This window comes from Mauremys reevesii, linkage group 5 (genome assembly GCF_016161935.1).
Source record: "Mauremys reevesii isolate NIE-2019 linkage group 5, ASM1616193v1, whole genome shotgun sequence".
In the NCBI taxonomy this organism is placed as follows: Eukaryota; Metazoa; Chordata; order Testudines; family Geoemydidae; genus Mauremys; species Mauremys reevesii.
The window spans coordinates 119,392,652-119,412,945 of record NC_052627.1 but is presented as its reverse complement, the minus strand read 5'-3'; the positions used below and the strand labels follow the sequence as shown (position 1 = coordinate 119,412,945).

At 44.5% G+C, this 20,294-nt stretch overlaps 1 long non-coding RNA gene across 4 annotated transcripts in view; it reads left to right on the top strand.

Moving 5' to 3' along the window:
* Positions 1-130: 130 nt before the first annotated feature.
* Positions 131-20,294, top strand: part of LOC120405785 — a 38,754-nt gene continuing 18,590 nt past the window's right edge. Inside the window, exons 1-3 of one of the 4 annotated variants that reach the window (XR_005598872.1) lie at positions 131-252; positions 3,602-3,725; positions 3,828-4,057. This is a non-coding gene — a long non-coding RNA (uncharacterized LOC120405785). Of the gene's footprint in view, positions 253-283; positions 400-2,796; positions 3,726-3,827; positions 4,058-9,871; positions 9,988-20,294 lie in introns of those variants that run through there. The other 3 variants (XR_005598873.1, XR_005598871.1, XR_005598869.1) reach the window with 3 other exon arrangements.

Here is a 20,294-nt window from a genome sequence, read left to right as displayed (position 1 = left end):
GCACGCGCAGAGGCCAGGGGAGGGGCGGAGCGAGTCTGCGCCGGCGCAGTGAGCATGGGGAGGGGCGAGCGCTCTGGGCTGCGCTCATCCCCTTCCCGCGCGCGGCGGCCAGGGCCGGCGGTGCCCCGCCAGGGGGTGCTGGCGCTCGGGCACAGCCAGCCAGCCAGCCCGACCCCGCGGGAGGCCGTAGGCTTGCCAGGTTGGGCTGGCTGCGTTCGCGCAGGTTGCGCCGCATGACGTAGTCCATGAAAGGTTAATCGTTAATTCCTGGAGAGTTGGCAACGCCACGGGAGGGGTGGGGAGATTCGCCCTGTGGGGCTCCGCCGTGTGCCCCTGGGCAGTGGCTGGCAGGGTGGTGCCCCTTTGCTAGGACAGTTTGTTAGTGATCGCTGTGCCTGGGTGGGTCAGTACATTGACAACCATCTTAGCTTCGGAAAGAGTGGAGGAGGCCAGGCGCTTCATGAAATGCCTCAGCCACATGCACGAGTTGTATCAGTGTCACTGCACCGGTGGCCTGCTACTGGAATTGGCCGTGATCTCCTGGTCGGTGGCTATTGAAAGCAATCCGGGAGATTTTAATAGGCTGCTAAAAGTCCAGTGTGTGGGGGGGTGGGACTAAGGCAAGCGCACTACCTGCCCTGGTTCTGCGTGGCTCCGGGATGTGATCGGCACGTCCCTCTGGCTCCTAGGCGTAGGGGTGGCCAGGGGGTCTCTGCGTGCTGCCCCTGCCCTGAGTGCTGACTCCACAGCCAATGGCAGTTCTCGGCCAATGGGAGCTGTGGGGGGCAGTGCCTGCAGGCAGGGGCAGTGCGCAGAGCTGCCTGGCTGCCCGTGAGCCTAGGAGCCGGACATGCTGGCCCCTTCCGGGAGCCTCCCAAGGTAAGTGCCCAGCCAGAGCCTGCACTCCTCATCCCCTCCTGCACCACAACCCCCTGCCACAGCCCTGAGCCCCTCCTGCACCCAAACTTCCGGAGCTCGCACCCCTGTAGCCCAACCCCCTGCCACAGCCCAGAGCCCCCTCCCACACTCTGAATCCCTGCCCCAGCCTGGTGAAAGTGAGTGAGAGTGAGCAAGCGATGGGAGGGGTGGAGTAAGTGGGGATGGGGCCTCAGAGAAGAGGCGGGGCAAGGGTGTTGGCATTTGTGCGATTAGAAAGTTGGCAACCTTAGTAGGCCAGACCTTTAAATTGTGCCCCCTGCCCCCAGCAGGCACCAGTCGTCTTTGGCAGAAGCCCCTAGCCCCACTGTAGGGCAGAAGCCCCAAACTCCCCCACTCCCAGCAGGTAAAGAGTGGGGGAACATGAGGGATTCTGCGAGCCACATTTTAACTGTGAGCCACAGTTTGGCCACTCCGGGTTATTGCCAGGCAGGAAGGGGAATAAGCTATACAAGATGTAGGGCACCTTTAGATCAGTATAAATATGCCCGCGCTCAGGGGCTGTATGGTATAACATCAGTTAAAAAAACATCCACGCTTTTAACTGAAATAGTTATACCAGTACACAAACTGTGTTGACCAGGTCTGATAAATCTAATTCAAGCCAAAAAAGCAGCCTATCTATTCCTTTGTAAAACACTGAGAAACTCCAACCTTAACTGTAAAGCCATGACTACATGGCTCCATAATACTGACAATGTGTCAGACTCATTGACCTCCATGTGAGTCTAAAGCTATGGCTACACTAGAGAGGTTACAGTGGCACAGCTGCACTTGTGCAACTGCGCTGCTGTAACTTCTCTAGTGTAGCCGCTCTAAGCGAATGAGAGAGCTCTCCTGTCAATCCACCCCCAACGAGCAGTGGGAGAAGCTGTCCACACCAGTGCTTAGGTCAGTGTAATTTATGTTGTTCCGAGGGTGGCTTATTCACACCTCTGAGCAACATAAGTTATATCGACATAAGCGGTAGTGTTGACATACCCTCTGTAAAACCAGTCTAACAGCCTCGGCATTTGGCCCTGTGAAAAGGGACATACAGGATTTAAGTTAGTCATTATATGAAACCAGAAGCACATCATTCAATTGCCTCAAAGAATGACAGGAAGGAGCTTGGGCTTAATTAGAAAAGTAGTGTTTAAAAATATTTTATTGGCACAACTAGCTATACAAGTATTGCCAACATGTAAAATCACAGAAGACCTTCTGTAACTAATAGATACTGTGTACCAAGCATTTGCCCAATACACAGCATTACAATGTGTTTGATGTTTAATCCATTTTGTCCATTCAATACTATTGAGAATATCTCTACTGCATCATGATCAGGGACAATGAAAAATTATGAGACTGAAAAGTTGCAAATTCTTCTTCAAGTAGTGTTCTTGTGAGGGCTCCATTCTGGGTGCACTCTCGCCCCCTCCACCTTTCATTGGCAATATCTGTTTGACCCACCCATGAGTTCCTCCGTCTTGTACTCTATGCCGTTGCTATATAGCACTGTATGGGCAAACTGCCTTCGGTTCCTGCCTCAGCCTGAGACAGAGCCTTAGCAGTTGTCCACGTTAAGTTTTAGCTCAATTCTGTCCCCTTAGCTCTTTTAGTAGCTAGTTTATTATACTTGTTCTTAATAGTAGTTGGTACTTAGTAGTAGTTTTAGCTGTAGTAGTTTAAAAAAACTTAACTTCCTGCAACTTTTTATATATAGTTTTTTAGATAGTTTCTCCCCTGGGAGTTTTACTTTACTGGGAGGGTGTGCCTGGTTCTCCCAGTTTTGAATGTTGTCTGTCATGCCAAGAGGCAATCCCAATGAGTGACGGACACTCCCAGTGCTTCTGTTGCCTTGGAGAATCTCATATTTCCCAAAAGTGCAACTTCTGTCTCGCATTAAAATCTAGAGCCAGAAAAAACAGGGAGATCACAGGGCCAAATGCCGAGGCTGTTAGACTGGCAGTCTCCAAGTAAGTCAGCTACCTGTATCATCTCCAAGGCTTACTCCCCAAAGACCCAAGATTCCTCTCATAAGACTTCCAAACACCATACCACAAGTTCTCCTGGTAGGAGGTTGCTGGTGGAAGTTGAAGTTGCCGGTGACTCCAGCCACTTCGGCTCCCATTGGTCTCTGACCTGGTACCCATGAGGCTGCTGATTCCTCAGGTACCGAGGGCTCTGTTATGCCTAGAGACCCCAACATTTTGGGCTCTGATAGACCATTGGTACTGACAGAGGAGCGAGGCAGCAAGAAGAGATCTACCTCTTCAGACTCCGTACCAAAAAAAGACCACTTGGTCGCCATCTGGACTCCCATCAGGGCATTTGAGATTCATAGTACTGTCAGCTCTCTCTGCTACCATTACTTTGGCTCAAGCTATGGACATGGCTATGGGCACAGGAACCTCATCGTCGTTGGATGCACAAATACAGAATAACCTTCTATTGGAGAATGGAAACGCGTGATGGCTTCCAAGTGGACGCTAAAAACTCAGCAACAGCCCCAAGTTTTTTAGTTCTAGAATGTAATCCAATATGTCTGCAGCAAAATGAAGGTGTCAGTGGAATGTGTTTGAGGTCACACCAGCAAGCAAATCTTACCCATTTTTATAAGTAAATGTAATACGTACATGCTTTTCTGCTGTGTAATAGCACTCTTTTTACTTCCTCTGAACAGGTCATTTCTAATCCCGTGAACCATTGACCAGCCATGCTTTGAGGCAAAGAACTCCGATCTTGGGGGTGAAGGATCTTCCCACGTTCCTGAGAGAGAAGATGAGGAGCTACCTGGAGAGTGATTGGTGAGTGAATGGCCAGCTGTATCAAGTAAGGAAACAATGTTTGTCTAGGCCGGGTTGGGACTCTTAGAATAACTCTGGCTTTGTCCTTTTTTATTTTTTTAGTAGGACTTTGGATATTAGAGGAGTTGAGGGGAACGCATACAGTAGACCTGATGACCACTGAAGGTGAAAGGCATCCCCCAAGGATCAGTGGTTCAGCCTGCCTCCAGAGCAGAACTGGGTGCCCCATTGCCGGAATAGTGATGAAGTATGATGAGATCTATCTCCCACTCACGGTCTCGAGAGAAGTGCCTGCTGAGTGTGTCTGCCATCACATTCTGAACTCCTGGGAGGTAAGCTGCTGTGATGATGATCTGATTGTGTATGCATCAATTCCAAAGTTTAACAGTCTTGGCTCAAAGGGTGGGGAATCTTGCCTCTCCTTGTTGGTTGATATAGGACATGCATGACATGTTGTCCATCATGACTTTTATGTGTTTGCCCCTGATTACTGGTAAAAACTGGAGACATGCATATTTGACTTCCCTGAGTCACAGGAGGGTGATATGCAGAGTGGTTTCCTGAGGCATCCACCTGCCCTGGGCCCTGTGGGTGTCCAGATGTGCTCCCCATCCTAACAGGGATGCGTCCATTGTTATGATAACTGCTGGGGGAGGGCAGGTGAAAGGGACTCCTGCACAAACATTGTGAGGGTATTTCCACCAATTTAGAGATTCCTTTATGAAGGTGGGTATGGAAAGTAGTGTAGTTAGACTGTGTCCCTTTGCTGAATAAACAGTCCTGAGCCACTGTTGACAATCTTGCATGGTCTATAACAAAAGAATTAGCTGCTATATGCCCCAACAGCTGAAGACAGTTCTTCACTGGGGTTTGAGGGCTGATCTGGATTAGGTTGACTATGTTGGACAGGGCCATGAATCTGTGCACTGGGAGGCAGGTTTTTTGCTGCTACTGAATCAAGATGAGCTTCTATGAATTCTGACTTTTGCAGAGGGTCCAGGTGGATTTTTGAATGATCAATTGCAGGCCCAATTTGAGATAGAGGTCTATGGCTTTACAAGTTGCCCATGAAGTTAGGCCCAGGGAGCGACCTTTCAGAAGCCAATTGTCTAGGTAAGGGAGCACCAGTATTCCTTTTCTGCGGAGCTGTGCCACTACTACTGACATGACCTTTGAAAAGATCCTTGGAGCAGATGACAGGCCAAAAGGGCACTCCCTGTACTGAAAATGGGCCTGAGAGTAAAACATAGGAATCTTTTTTGTGTGACGGGTGGATCGCTATATGGAAATAGGCATCCTGAAGGTCAAGGGCTGTGAATCAATCCTCTTGGTCCAGTGATGGAATTATTGCTGCAAGTGCCACCACTTTGAATTTTTGTGCCTTCACAAAGGTGTCACAGGAGGGGTCTCCAACTGCCACTCTTTTTTTGGAACCAGGAAATGTCTGGAATAAAACTCCTTCCCTCTGTGCTGCATGGGAACTGGTTCTATAGCATCCAGGAGTAGAAGAGAGTCTATTTCCTGTTGTAGCAGATTCTCATGGGAGGAGTCTCTGAAGAGGGACAGGGAAGGGGGGGTTGTCAGGTAGAAGAGAAGTGAAGTGGATGGAGTACCCTGTGGAGATGATTTCCAAAACCCATTTGTCCATAGTGGTGGACTTCCAAGCCTGCCAGAAGTGATAAAGGTGGTTGTTGAAGGGAGGAAGGCAGGTGAAACGTTGCAGATGGTATGAAAGTTTTTGGCAGCTCAGAACCTGGATCACTCCATCCAAATTGGTGCTTCAAGGTGGAGGTTGTGAGGTTGAGGGTTGGGAGGTGGGTGGTTTTCTCATCAGGAACCTCTGTCCCATGCATTGAGGTTCATATGACCTGTGCAAACTTGAGAATTGGGCGGGCTGGGATCTCTGTGCTGTCTGGGTCCTGCTAAACTTTCTCTTTTGGGTAGATGTATAGATCTCCAGAGAACATGAAGTGGCCCTGGAGCCCTTTAACATGTCAGAGATTCACCAGTGCTGTCAGCAAGCAGTTTAGTGACATCAAAAGGCAGGTCTTCAATCATATTCTGGACCTCCTTTGGAAATTCTGAGAGCTGAAGCCAGGAGGCCCTGCTCATACCTTCTGCTGTAGAAATCTAATGAGTGGTATCAGTATCAGTAGTATCGAGAGAAGCCTGCAGAGAAGTTCTGGCTAGTAGTTGGCCTTCTGCAATAATTGCCTGGTATTGCTTTGTGTTCTGCTGGTACATGTTCAGTAAAGGAGTTCAGCTCGGTATAATTTGTGTGGTTGTACTTTGCCATTAATGTCTGGTAACTGGTTATTCTGAATTGTAAAGTAACCGACAAATATGATTTTTTTCATAGGTTGTAGATCGGGGTCAGCAACCTTTCAGAAGTGGTGTGACGAGTCTTCATTTATTCACTCTGATTTAAGGTTTCACGTGCCAGTAATACATGTTAACGTTTTTAGAAGGTCTCTTTCTATAAGTCTATAATATATAACTAAACTATTGTTGTATGTAAAGTAAATAAGGTTTTTTAAATGTTTAAGAAGCTTCATTTAAAATTAAATTAAAATGCAGAACCCCCCAGACTGGTGGTCAGGACCCGGGCAGTGTGAGTGCCACTGAAAATCAGCTCGTGTGCCGCCTTTGCCTACCCTGGTGTAGATTTAGTGTGGTGCTGCCTTCCACATTTGTTGACCACCTCAGCCACCAAAGAGGAGAGGAATACGAATTTCTGAATCCTCAGAGAGGACATAATATTTTTTGTCCACTCTCTTGCAAGTAGGCAGAATTGAGGCCAGGGTGTGCCAGATAATCTTTGCAGGGTCCAGGCATTCCTCAGTAACAGGTAGGGAGATGCAGGCAGATGAAGCTGTATTGAGGATGTCAACCAACTTATGATGTGGTTCTTGATTCTTGAACCTCCTCAAAGGGAATCTGCAAAGAATCCACAAGCCTCTTGATAAGGTCCTGGAACTGTTTAAAATCGTCAGCCAGGGATGGTGGAGGTGCCCATTAACCAGACCCTGCAAGCTGGGAGTTGCATCCTGCTGGAGTTATTGGACTGGAGGAAGGGATAGCTCAGTGGTTTGAGCATTGGCCTGCTAAACCCAGGGTTGTGAGTTCAATCCTTGAGGGGGCCATTTAGGGATCTGGGACAAAAATCTGTCTGGGGATTGGTCCTGCTTTGAGCAGGGGGTTGGACTAGATGACCTCCTGAGGTCCCTTCCAACCCTGATATTCTATGACTGTTTCCATCTGATAAGGTCTGTTCACCAGGGCCCAACAGCCTCTCCCAGGAGTGGCAGCCACCCACATGCCACCTCACCCCTGCACCACGCCACCCCCCAAGACTCTGTCCTCACGCTGCCAATTCCACCCCCCCACACACTGAGTTCCTGCCCTCACATAGCCCCTTCTCTCTGAGGCCCTGCTCCTGTGCTGCCTCTCCACCCCACTCCCCCAAAACCCCTCTCACTCCTCTCTGCTCCCTTCCCCCAGTTGCTCACCCTTACGGCCGGTAAAAAGTGGGAGGGCCATGGTCCCTTGGTGCCCCCTATTCCAGCGCCCCTGGCCTCTGCAGTCCCAGGTTGAGGTTTGCCCTGTCAGCCTCCAGTGTGGCTGTATGAGGTTCAGGGGTGGCAGCAGTGTGGGAGGCACTAAAGGTCTGCTGTGAACTTCTAACAGGGTATGAGGTGGGGGATAGAAGACAGAAGCTTTGCCTACGGCAGTAGACTGTCTTGTGTGGCCTCTGATACCAGATACTCTAGAGTCTTGTCTATAGTCTTTCACGCAACCTGCTAATAATTCATGTGAAAACTACAAACTGCTGTGCTTTCACTAGGATTTTACCCAAGTTAGTTCATTCAAGTTAAGAGAACACCTTTTATTCCTAATGAAGCCACAGCATAAGCTGTCATGTTTTTTAACTCTTCCTCTCTAATTTGCAAGCTCTTCTATTGTGAAGACAGTCTTCACAATGTAACCCTGTTGTAGGTAAACAAAAGTGGTGCCAAAGTGACATTTTTTTCAGTTGCTACTAATGTGGGAAGACTGGGAATTAAAATAGAAACATTCAAAGAATTAAAAGAACAAGGAAATCCCCAATCTCTCTGTAGCCCAGTTAATGTGATGGAGAAGTTGGTGGCAAAGACTATTCTGCTTAATGTTAGCATGTAAATGACTAAACTTAAGGAGCATGCTAATAAAATTTGCAGATCATACCAAACTGGGAGGTGTTGTCGATGCTAGTGAAGACAAAGAGGTCATATAAAGGAAAATAGGTTTGGAAAAATAGGTCAGAAATAACAAAATAAGGTTCAGCCCTAACAAATATAAGATACATCTGGAGAAAATCCAAACCACTGTTATTCAATGGAAGGGGTGAGTGTGGATAACAAAGAGATAGTAGTAGAGGGGGGGTAGCCGTAGTAGTGATGTCTGTAAGACAAACAAAGTACTGTCTTTATATATATTAACAGAGCTTTAAGAAGCAGTGAATACCCACACCCATTCAAGGTATGCAAAGAGATTCACCCACCCATGCTGCAAAACGCAAAAAAGTCTAGTAGTTAAGGTTGTGGATAACAAATTAGATACGAGTTTGCAATATGATATACTAGATATAATCTGAGACTGCATGTTGAGAGGCAGCACAAAATGGAGTTAAGGATGATAGTCCCTCTTTACAAACTGTAATAAGGCCACGCCTAAAATGCTTAATTTAGTCCTAGAGACTTCAGTACTAGAAACATAAATCAACTGGAAGGAATTCAAAGGAGAGCAACACAGGCTTATAAATATAAAAGATGGTTTCACTTGTATAAATAAATGATGGAAAAACCTGGAAAATTCCAGAGTACTATAAACATATTCTCATTACAATGGAGAGTAAATCATTTTAAAATGTAACTATATTAAAACTACAATTAGCAATCAAACGGGAAGCTACTATCTTGACAATTTCAGAATTCAAAGTAGGACTCAGGCCTGGTCTACGTTGCAGGGTTAGTTGTGTCAACCTTGCTGTGAAAGTATCTTCACTTAAATTTGAATCCCACCAATATAAGTGCTTCTTTATGCTGATTTAGTAACACCAATTCCCCAAGTGCCATAGAGTCACGGTCAATGTAATTAGTCAGTGTAGACACTGTGTTGCTTATGTCGACTGTTACTGACTTTCAGAAGCCATCCCACAGCGCCCCACGCTGACAATACGATCAGTACAAGCACCATTGGTGAGGACGTGCACCACTAACACAAGGAGCCAAGTGCGCGCACACACAAGCAATTTAATAACCGCAGTGGCTGGATGCAGATGTAAGTTAGGTCAACATAATTTTATAGTGTAGACATGGCCTCAGAATCAGCTTTCCCACTAGAAAGCTGTGGAGAACTGGAGAGGTTCAGTGTTTTTGTAAGGTGAGTTCAGCAATTAAAAAAAAATGTATACAGTTGTTAAACTAATTGTTAAGTCAGTTAAATTTTACAAGAAAATCTTGACCCATATTCTGGAGTTCTTAGTCAGCATGAGTTTTAACTGTGGAATTTGGCCCCTAAAAACTACATTACAGCAACACTGAAGCTTTCCAGTTCCTAGTACTTGCTAAGGAGAGAGCTAGTGTTTTCAGTCCTAGAGGCTGATCCTGAAAATCTTTATGTGCATGAGTAGTCGGTCTTCCTTGTAATGTGACTCTGATGTAAGCACCTCCATTTAGAATGTATTCCGTTTTCATTTCAGTAGACCAGATCACTTAAAAAAAAATGCAGAAAGACCCAGATAGATCACTGCTCGTCCTTCAAAACTAAGCAATTTTGAAAAGCCCCTACTCAAACTGTAACATACTGTTCTTTACGAAGATTCAAGTTAGAGCCCTGACATTTACAGCAGCATTGCACAAGATTAGAGTTTTTACCCTGAGATGGGCCTCAGAGTCTCTGGAATGGATTACTTATTTAAACGTTTGTTTCTGTGGCAGTGAATTGACAGTGTGATTGGGTCATCTTCAGTCTCATAAAAATATACTATTTCATTTGCCACAGTTTTATATGATAAAACATGTGACTGGGCCAGGCAGTTTCATTTTTTCCTCAGGGGAAAGTGCCTGTCTGTTCCGATACGCTTCTTTACTTCCCCACTTTCATAGATCCAGCATTGTACCAACAGGGCCAAATCTGAACTCCTGCTCTCCCTGACCTCATCTGTAAAGGTAGAACTCTCTCCTTCAAGTCTCTGCTTCTGATCATCTGCCACTATACCTACAACAAATCAGCCAATTAATAATAGGATGGAGTAAGCCAGAATTTATGTTATCTATTTAGATTATAAAAAAGGAAGTTTTGCAAATCTTTGCTGAATTGGGACCTAAATGAGCATGGCTAATGAACTAACCACTCAAGTCCAGGGGACTTTCCCTCTGGGTCAAGTTTAAAACTAACTGGTGTGAATGATTCCACTGCTGCTGTTTCTGCTATCTCTGTGCACTTTAAAAAAATGATACACAATCTAAGAACCATAATATTTTCGATATTCCACTGCTTGCATAGGATTCCTTTATTTGAAATAAAATGTCATAAAGATGTTCAAAATCAAATACTGTATCTCATCATAAAAAAAAAACCCCTAATGATTGCCTACAGAATGACCTCTTCATTTGCTCCCTTTCTCATTACAGCACTGTGAATGAAAACCCACAGTTCTTACTCAAGGAAATACTTCAAAAGAAATTTGGCCTGAGTAAGGATTTGACCCTGTATGTTTTTGAGAATGTCCTTGAATAACTATTTCCTTTGTTTTAAGTCTAGCACGCAGAGCTATGAGGACACTCCTCCTGGAGAATTAGTCAGCACTTACATGTATCTGTTACTGTGCCTGCATTTCCTGGATTTCTCTAAGCTTATCAGATGCTTTTCATGAGGTATATTCATGAGCTGCTGCATTGCACATTTGTGCTTTTTTCAGTTTTATGTAACGAAATGCTGACACTGGTAGTGTAATTCTGAATAGCAAATAATTGCATGATCATCAGTCACTCTCCACTACGCTCTCCATTAAGGGATGAAACACCTATTTTTTTTTCTTCAAGTGCTGGTCCCTATGTGTAGTCCCCTGTGGGTATGCATGCACTATATATATAGTAAATAGCTTAGAATTTTTACTCTATAGTTTTTAGCTAAGTTTTATAGTGCCATAGTTACATAACTTTCCCATCCCAGGGAATTCCCCCCCCACCACCACCCTGTTAAGGGGATTGGACTATGTCCAGAATGCCAGGCTTCTTCAAAACCTGTGTTTCATGCTGCTTCTTGGCCAGCAATGACCATTGACACTGCCTGTGCTGCCTTGAGGAAGCCCACATCATGGCAATGTACAGTATCTGCCGCTCTTTCCCCAGTTGTACCCATGTGGTGTGGGAGTTTTGACTCAAAAAGCACCTCATGAAGAAAGCCATGAGGCCACACCCAGACACAGGCCAGGGAACAATCCGCCATACATGAGACTGATTCAAGGAGTGCACCTCCTGCCATGAGATCTGACTTAGGAACAAGAGAATCTACTCACTGGCCCCCCACCTTGTTGGGATCTTGTCGGAAAGGCAGAGAACCATAGGTGCTGGAACAATTTGTATAGTGGGAGTGCTGAAATCTATTGAACAAAACTGTAAACCCTGCATATGATGGAAACCACTTCAAATCAGGGAGTGCTGCCGCACCCACAGCACCCCTAGCTCCAGCACCTATGCAGGGAACGGTCTCAGAAATACAAAAGCAGATCTTCCTCTAAGTCCACTTCAAAGAAGTCGGATCTGACCCTGCCTAGTCAAGCAAATCTTTCTGCTCAGCCCATGAGGTCTTATAACATCCTAAGTCTCAGAGCCATGACAAGAAACCCCATAAATCCAGGACTCCATTGGTACTGGACTGTACACCAGCGGCAAAGATACCTCCAGTACCAGTTAAACCCAAATACCAGGAGCCGATGGCACTGACAGAAGGCAACCATGAAGAGCTTCAACCACCAACAGTTCCAGCACTGCCTTGTCTGACAGTGACACAAAGTTTAACTGCTCTGGCTCTATTAGTTCGGGAGGACAGGACCCCCTTGCGCTCCAGGGGGAACAGAAACTTGTGCTACACCAGAGGATGTTTTTGCTCTCCCTGATCCCCAATCTCCATTGCTATCAGGTTCTTCCGTCATCAGAGAGATCCTGACTCCATCAAGAGATGCAAGTTATGAGGAGTCAGTCCCCCATTCCATCTACCAACCAAGGTTTCCCTCTCACGGAGCCGTCGATACTGCTGATAGCCAATTCTGGATCTTTCTTGGTGAACTCTGAACCACCTGAAGAACAGATGTCTCCTCCAAAGGATATCTACTTAGACAGGGACCTTGACCTATCTGTAACCAACCTCCACCTCAGCACTTGGAACCAAAGGTTCCATGGGGACCTCCACAATCCCCTTTGATCCTTCTTACGTCCTTCTTACGAGCCAGATCCAGTGGTTCTGCTGGTGCTGACAAAATTATCCTTGTGATCTTTGGATGAAGAGGTCATTCCAATATCCCCTTTCCCCGCAGATGACCATAAGCAGTTCCAGGAACTCTTGTGCAGGGTTGCAGAGGAGCTCCAAATTTCCCTAGAGGGATCCACAATATAAACTTTTGGGCATCGTACAACCTTCCAGGAACAGCCAAATAGTGCTTCCTGTTAGCAAAGCCATTCTGGATCCAGCTAGAGCACTCTGGCATACTCCAACCACATACACCCCATATCCCTAAGACAGCAAAGAAATGCTACTTTGTCCCAGCCAAAAGATAGAATTTCTTTTCTGTTATCCTGCACCAAATGCAGTTGTCCAAATTGCCACAGTGAGATTTAGACAGCAACATCTTAGATCTACTCTGGTTGACAAGGAACCGAAGCACTTAGAATTGTTGAGAAGGAAAGGTCTTCACATCTACTAGCCTTCAGTTCAGGATAGCCAATTACCAAGCGCTGTTGGCTAAGTATGATTCCAAGTTCACAGACTTCATCAACAAGCTTCCGCAACAAGATGTAACTCAGTTCCAGATTCTCATTGAGGAAGGCAAATTGGTCACCAGAACCTCTCTTCAATCAGTGGTAGATGCAGCAGATACATCATCAGGGTCAATGGCAACAGCCATTGTGATACGCTGTGAATCATAGCTTCAAGCTTTAGGGTTTCCAAAGGAGGTACAGTACACCATGGAGGACCTGCCCTTCCATGAAGTCCATCTTTTCAACCAAAAGTCAGATGAGTGCTTACGTACTCTAAAGGACCCCAGGGCCATCCTCCATGGCCTAGGAATATATACACCTTCCCCAAAGAGAAAATTTGTACAAGCCTAGAAAGATGGATCAACAATTGTACCATCACCAACCTTATGAGCCACCCCATAAGAGACAGAGTTCAAAAGTCCCATTTCCCTGCACCTTCTAGTTATCATGTCAACTCCAGCCCTCAACTAAATGATATTTTTGATGGGAGTTTGAGAGCTGCAAACCACCAATGATGCCATCATCAACCAATTCCCATATATCATTTGGGTGTCATGTAGCACTCTTTTTCCACAACTGGCATGCAATAACAACAGACAAATGAGTATTACACATCATCCATTCTGGCTATGGGATCAATTTCACTTCCCTGCCCCCTCCAAATCTCATCCCTGCCCTTTCTCAGAGGACATTCTCATGAAGAGACTCTCAAACAAGAAGTAGAATCCCTCCTCTTTGAAGGAATCAATAGAGTGAGTACCTCTTCAATACCAGGGGAAGGGTTTTTACTCAGCATACTTCCTAGTACCAAAAAGGAAGGCAGGTGGAGACTCCTCCTTGATCTCAACCACTCAACCACTTTATTTGTAAGCTGAAATTTTGCAGGGACACACTGCCATTTATAATCCCATCCCTGGAAAAAGACATTTGGATTACAAGTCTTAATATGAAGGATGCATACTTTCACATGGACATTCACCCTGCTCATAGATATTCTCTCAGGTTCATAGTGAGCCTCTACCATTTTAAATACAGAGTGCACGCAGTTGGCCTTGCAACTGCTCCCCGGGTCTTTACCAAAGTTTTTCTAGTCATAGTACCCTATATCAGGCAAGGCGGCTTCATTGTCTTCCCCTGTCTCAACAACTAGTTTCTAAGACACATCAGGATGCCTACGAGTTGACTTGGTAATGCTTCAGGTCCCGTCTTCCCTAGGGGTTAGCATAAACTTACAAAAGTATGTCCTCACTCCGACACAGACTGTAGACTTCATCAGCGCAACCCTAGATTCACTCATGACAAGAGCTTAGTTTCCGATGGACAGATTCCAAGCAACAAACAACCTCATAAATCAGGTTATGCGCAGTCCTTGAACATCAATCAGAGTATGACTTTTTCTTCTTGGACATATGGCTTCATGCATTTATGTTATGCTGTTCACCAGACTCCACCTTCATTGCCTGCAGGCATGGCTTCAAACTGTACTCACCAAACAAACAGTCCATGAATACCATAGTAACAATTCCCACCAAGATAACATTATCTCTACTGCAGTGGAAAAATCCCCTTTTATGTATGTGTGGGCATTCTCTTCCTTTGCCCCTCATCAGACAGGGCAATCATTATAGATGCCTCCCTCCTAAGCTGTGGAATCCACATGGACAACCATATGGCACAAGGCAGTTGGACACCCTGAGAGGCCAGGGTGTACGTCAATGTTCTGGAATTACAGGCAGTCCAAGAAGCTTGAAAAGTCTTTCTTCCATTCATCCAGTGTCACCAGGTACTCATAATGTTGGACAATATGACAACCAACTATTACACCAAACAGGGAGGAGCATGATCTAGTCCCTTGTGTGAAGAAGCAGTCACCCCATGGAATTGGATGATCAACATTCAGTCTTTTCCTAACCTCCTGACCCAGGAGAAGTGCAGAATCAAGGATCCCAACCACCAAGCACTCCATCTCAAGGCTTCTTTTTTGGAGGGCATCACATCTAGAATGTTCATGCTCTGAAGCCGTACAAAACATCCTCACTAATAGCAGAAAAGATTTAATCAGGAAATGCTATTTAGCCAAGGAGAAGCATTTCTCCATCTAGGCACAGCAAAACTTGCATTCCCAGAGTCAGTAGATAGTCCCCTTATTTTAGACCATCTTCTCTCTCTCAAAACGGCTGGTTTTTCTATCAACTCTTTAGGGGTCTGCCTGGCAGCAATCAGTGTTTACCCCCCACCTTCACATCGATACTCCAATTTTTGCTTATCCACTGAGTAGCAGTTTCTGGAAAGGCCTAATCAGAACCTTTCTGCCAGTAAGGAAACCTATTCCTCAACTGGACTTAAACCTTGCTCTTTCAGAACTCACTAAGCTTCCCTTTGAACCACTAGTTACACGTTCCATGTCTCTTCTGTTTATGAAAGTTGCATTTCCTGTGGCCATCACCTCAGCTAGAAGGTTAGATGAGCTCAGAACGCTGATGGAGGATCTGCCTTACACCATATTCCATAAAGACAAGTCTCCTTACATTTACATCCGAAGTTCACCGCCAAAGTAGTTTTGGAGTTTTACCTGAACCAGTAATGCATTTGCCTATATTTTTTTTTCAACTAAACACATCTGAAGAGGAGAGGAGACTTCAGTCCCTCAACATGCGAATAGTCTTAGCCTTTCACCTGCAAAGGACAAAGCCAATCAGAAAATTACCAGATTGTTTATCGCTAGAGCAGAAAGAATCCAAAGTCAGGCTATATAATTCCAGAGGATCTCTACATGGATCTTGAGTTCTATTCTGCTATCAATTGGAGTGAAGGCTCATTCTACAAGACCACAAGTTACTTCAATGGCATCGCTTCAAGAAGTACCCCTACTTGACATTTGCAAAGCAGCTACATGGAGTTCTATCCATACATTTGCAAGATATTATGTTTTAGTGCTGAATTCCTCTACTGATGCATCCTTTTGGACAGCGGTCCTTCGAGCAGCCCAGCTGCCTGCATCCTTGCACCCTACTCCTACTTGAGTACTGCTTGTCAGTCACCCGCTATGGAATACACATAGACACCAGCACTTGAAGAGGACAAGAAAGTTACTTATTTCATGGTAATTGGAAGTTCTTCTAGATATGTGGTCATTATATACCTTCCTTCCTTCCTTCCCCTCTGCTTCAGATCTTACCTGGATTTGCAGTAGAAAAGAACTGGAGAGATGGTTGATTTGCTCCACCCTTTATGTTGGAAGCATGAGGAGAGTGAGGGTGCATGTGTGGACCAACAAGAATGCTCCAACTCTGGGCACATGGGGTGTCAGTGTATCCACCGTGGAGTACAGATAGGGACCACTGTGACATAGCAGGGCACAATCCAGAATAATGAGTAGTGGTGTCACCTCTGTCCTATAACCTGGAGTGCTCATTACAATGCCTTGCTGCTGTAGCCTCCAACCTGGACAGCTCACAAACAGCCTCCAGCATGTAAATCACTCCCAGCCATGTTGGGAGTGTGTGCGCTACAACCAGCCAGCCAGCCACACCTTGGCTCTCACCGGCCTTGGTTATACTGCAGGGTGACCCCAACATAGCCCCAGTCCTGGATTTCCGCCCAGAAATGTATGTCCCATACTGCCCAGCCCTCTCCTGGAAAATACAAATATATTAAGTTTGTTATTCCTTTAAGGGAATAATATGCCATCTTATTTTTTAGTTATCCAGATACTTCAACTTAAATACACTGAATTAGATGAAACAACAAAACAGGTTTATTAACTACAAAGAGAGAAATTTTAAGTGAATGCAAATAATGAGGCATAAAAGTCAGAAATGATTACAAGAAAAATAAAATAGGCACCAGTAACCTAATTTAACAAATTATATTAGATTAAAAGCAAAGTTTTCTCACCACATGCTTTCAGCAGATTACTGACCACACTGTCAGATCAGGATCCCCTATCCCCAAGTCCAATGGCAGTTTTCCTGTGTCTGCTTAGGTGCGATGCCAGAGACAGACAGGGAGAGAGAGGAGGGGTGTCTTGGGATGTCTGCCCCTTCTTTTTATAGTCCTGTCCCCCATTTGAGAAGCATTTCCAGCTGGGAGAAAGGCACCAGGCAGTCTGTGTGGAAGGAAACTCTACCCGTTTCTGTAGTAAAGCTTTGTTTACACTGGCACTTTCGTTGTTAAAACTTTTGTCACTCAGGGGTGTGAAAAAACACCCCCCCTGAACGACAAAAGTTTTAATGATGAAAAGCACTGGTGTGGACAGCGCTTCGACAGCAGGAGCCACACTCCTCATGACGAAGCTACCATTCCCTCGATGGAGGTAGTTTTATTTTGTCTCTGGGAGAGATCTCTCCCGGCGATACAGAGCGGCTACATAGCACACCTTACAACAGCACAGTTGCAACACCTCAGCTGTGCTTTTGTAAGGTTTTCAGTGTAGACATAGCCTAAGATGTAGACTTTTTGCCCTTGCCCCCTTTCCTGCCAAAGAATGGCCACTTAGCAAGTAATGGTTCATCAGCATTATTTACACCTGGCTGAGGCATCAGTCTGCCCTTTGTCTCTGAGGAACTGGTTTGGCCACTCCCCAGACTTACCGACAAAACATAATTTTAGTCATGATCTCATCTTATGTTTATAACTTCACATATAACACTGCTATGTGCATTTTGCCATGATAGTATTGATCAGCAAATTTTATGTTTTGAAATGATACCTCAAATGATACCTTGTACAAACATTATTACAATAGCGTGGAGAGTGTGAACCCAGGGGTATATTCTATCACAACCATGCATCTCAAAGCACCTCCAGTTACCATACGGTAAGTAACTTTCTAATCTGGCTATGTCTTTTTAGCCTCAACTCAAAATCTGAACTAGAGATCACTATACACCTTTGTGATAACTACCGTGTGCAGCAGGGTGTCAAAGGGACACAGTCAAATTTAGCCCAAATATAGGTTTTGTAAAAAAGTGAATTATTTTCAAAATCTGACCAATGGAAATGTTACCATGAAATTAAAAGATCAAATAAAAGTTATTTTTAAATACTAAATGTTCCCCTGCAATGTTTGCCACCCAAATAGTGCAGCAATGTCATAATACATGAAAAATAGAAAGTGATTGACTAGAAACAGAAGTGATACTAGCTAGTTTATTTTAACTGGAAAATGGGAAAACTAAATAGCATAGTATGTAAACTGATATTTTTAATCTTTTAATAATCTAAGGTATTATCTGTAGATTAGGCAAGGAATATTTTGGAAATATATTGTGAATAGATTGTAATTTCACACTCATGTAAATCAGGAATAATTCCACTTAAGTTGGTCACATCTGTGTAACCCCAATGTACGTGACGTTAGAATAAGGCCCATGATTTTTAAAGTTCTTTTTTTCCCTGAATTGTGACTGTAAAAATAGCGATGTGGAGTTCCATGTGTGATCAGGATTGCATATCAGATATGCTCTATTTGAAAATACAAAATGTTTTTCTAACTACAAGACCTACAAATTCAACCCAAGTTCAGAAAGTCATGCTGGATTCTTTCTGTGCTGTGTATCATCACCAGTAATAAATGTTCTACAGGCCAAATTATGCCCTCATTGATACTTGTACAACTTCATTGCCTTGCTTTGATTTGCACAGGTGAAACTGGTGGAATGTAGTAAGCAATCCTGTTGACACTATGCCATGAAGAATGAACTCCAGCTCAAATTCCCTTTAGCTGTTGGCTCTGCAGTGCAACCAGGAGTAAAAAGCAGTAAAATCTTGTTTTTATCACTGAAGTCAGTTCTTATGACTCTGAATACCAACAGGGATCAGATCTGTTGAGTTCAGAAGGTCCCACTTTTCAAAACAGAATTGTACATTTAACACAACGGTGTGCTTTTAATGCTGAACAATGGCATCATAAACTTGTCCCATTACCCACACATTAATTATAAGCTCCGAGTGGCCATAACCAGACAGTTATGTTTAGAACCGTTTTAATGACTGAGGAAGGGGATAGTCACCAGGATTCCAATTATTTTATAAATGGCTAGATCAGATAGTCAAATAGTTTTCTTACAACTGAAACGTGGAACGCTTTCAGAGATCAGTTTGTGGTCATGCAGGGTTACTGGAACCTGATGAGCTCATCTTTCTTATGTGTTTCTACATTCCACACACCCCCACCATGGTGTACGTTCTGCTTTTGACCTGAACACTCCTTCTTTGGCCTGGTATTCAATTTACACAATTGGTAATAAATGTGAATTAAAATTTGTGCCCTCAAACAATTAAGACACAAAAATAGTAAGTCTAGTGAGGAAAAAAAAATGAAGTGGAGTTTGTATTCATCTCCTTGACTTGAAGGAAACTAATTTACAAATGACTACTCTGACTTCTAGCCATCAAATAGAGACCTGTAGAAGTACTCAGAAAAATGCAAGTGACTCTGTGATTTAGAAGATTGTCTACAAGATGGATTTCCTGGGCAAACAAGGCATTTCAGGAGAAACAATGTTTGGAATAGACTTTCTGCATGTAAACCACAAATTGGGGTGTAGCAAGCAACCATGGATATAAACTGGCCATCAGGAAGTTTAGATTTGAAATTAGACAAAGGTTTCTAACCATCAGAGGAGTGAAGTTCTGGAACAGCCTTCCAAGGGGAATAGTGGAGGCAAAAGACATATCTGGCTTCAAGACTAAGTTTATGGAGGAGATGGTATGATGGGATAGCCTAATTTTGGCAATTAATTGATCTTTGATTATTAGCGGTAAATATGCCCAATGGCCTGTGATGGGATGTTAGATGGGGTGGGATCTGAGTTACTACAGAGAATTCTTTGGCTGGTGAGTCTTGCCCATATCCTCAGGGTTTAGCTGATCACCATATTTGGGGTCGGGAAGGAATTTTCTTCCAGGACAGATTGGCAGAGGCCCTGGGGTTTTTTCGCCTTCCTCTGCAGCATGGGGCACGGCTCACTTGCTGGAGGATTCTCTGCATCTTGAAGTCTTTAAACCATGATTTGAGGACTTTAATGGCTCAGACATAGGTTAGGGGTTTGTTGCGGGAGTGGGTGGGTGAGCTTCTGTGGCCTGCATTGTGCAGGATTTCAGACTAGAAGATCATAATGGTCCCTTCTGACCTTAAAGTCTATGACTCTATGACTCTATCTGGTACTAGATGATGAAATAGTTGATGGAAATGTGGCTCTTGCAGGAGTGTTGGTAGGAATTAGATAAACGGAGCCCAAAACTGGAATAATTGACAACACTTTCTAGTCAGCACCCACACCCTTCCCCTGCAAGAGCAGAAGCAAAAATCATGTAGAGCCTTGATTCAGTGCCCAGTTTTAGTGCAGGAAAGAAACCTGACACCAGTCCTACTTTGGAGATAAGAAGCATTCCAGCTTTCTGGGCCTCTTTGTAGCAGAAACCCCACCAAAAAGAGTTCTATAAGTAATATATTAGTACCAGCAAGTTCCAGTGGAGAGTTTCAAGTTCAAGTAATTAATGTGTCAGACAAAAGTGTCACCCTTTTAAGAATCTGAAGCTTGGG